This window comes from Mus caroli, chromosome 3 (assembly GCF_900094665.2).
Source record: "Mus caroli chromosome 3, CAROLI_EIJ_v1.1, whole genome shotgun sequence".
NCBI classification, from domain to species: domain Eukaryota; kingdom Metazoa; phylum Chordata; class Mammalia; order Rodentia; family Muridae; genus Mus; species Mus caroli.
Genome location: NC_034572.1, coordinates 50,327,519 through 50,328,608, shown reverse-complemented (window position 1 = coordinate 50,328,608; position 1,090 = coordinate 50,327,519).

Sequence of the window (1,090 nt, the reverse complement as noted above, 5' to 3'; positions counted from 1 at the left end):
CTCCCCCTCTCTCTGTCTCTCCCTCTGTGTGTGTGTGTGCTTTTTGTTATGGTTATGCATTATTTTGTTGTTTTGTTTGGTTTGCCTTTTGCCTTTTGGGGTTTGTTTCATTTTGTTGGATTTTTGGCTGGTTGGTTGGTTGTTTTTGTTTCTCTTTGGGGGAGATAGAAAGTGCATGAAGTTGGATGAACAAAGACGTGAGGAAATTTGAAGTGACTTTGGGGAGGGGAGGGGAAATAATACAATCAAAACACATTATGAGAAAGCTCTAAAAATAATTTTTAAATGTAATAAAGATTCGAACTCAAAATTTCAAAAGGCAAGTCAGGCATTGATGGCCAACGCCTTTAATCCCAGCACTCGGGAGGGAGAGGCAGGCAGATTTCTGAGTTCGAGGCCAACCTGGTCTACAGAGTGAGTTCTAGGACAGCCAGGGCTACACAGAGAAACCTTGTCTCGAAAAAAAAAACAAAAACAAATAAGCAAAAATAAAAAACAAAAACAAAATTTCAAAAAGCAGAAAGCATGAAAGGAAAGTTCACCCAAGCTCTCTGAACAGTGGCTGTGAACAAGGGCTGAATGTGTTAAGGACGGTCGTGTTAAACCTAAGGACGGTCGTGTTAAACCTGTATTTCATGCAGCATTTCTCTATGGTGCTCCATGCGCAATGAAATAGGAACTTTCATCATGCCTCATTTATCCCTGTTGGTTCCCTGGACATTTGGAAGCAGGATGTATCAGCTATGCTCAAATTGATCACAATTGATTTAATTCCAAACAAATACCACCAATCTCTCTTTTAATGCTTTGCAGAGAATATGTTTGCAAATTAAGCATGCAGTAGTGCACATTTGAAAGAGAAATAAATGTAAGAGTTAGTGATGCCATCTTACTATCTTATCAGCTGAATTTAAAATGGACATTACTTCTGCTTCTTAGGCACAGGAATCAATGAATGGAAGTCTCATATTAGAAGCTGAGGGTGAGGCATATTGTCTTTTATTTTAGAGAGTGAAGATGGCTAACTTGGGAGGAAAGCTTTAGAAAGCCTGACCGGGAGTCTGAGGCCTCTAAAGAGAGAATCACTGGA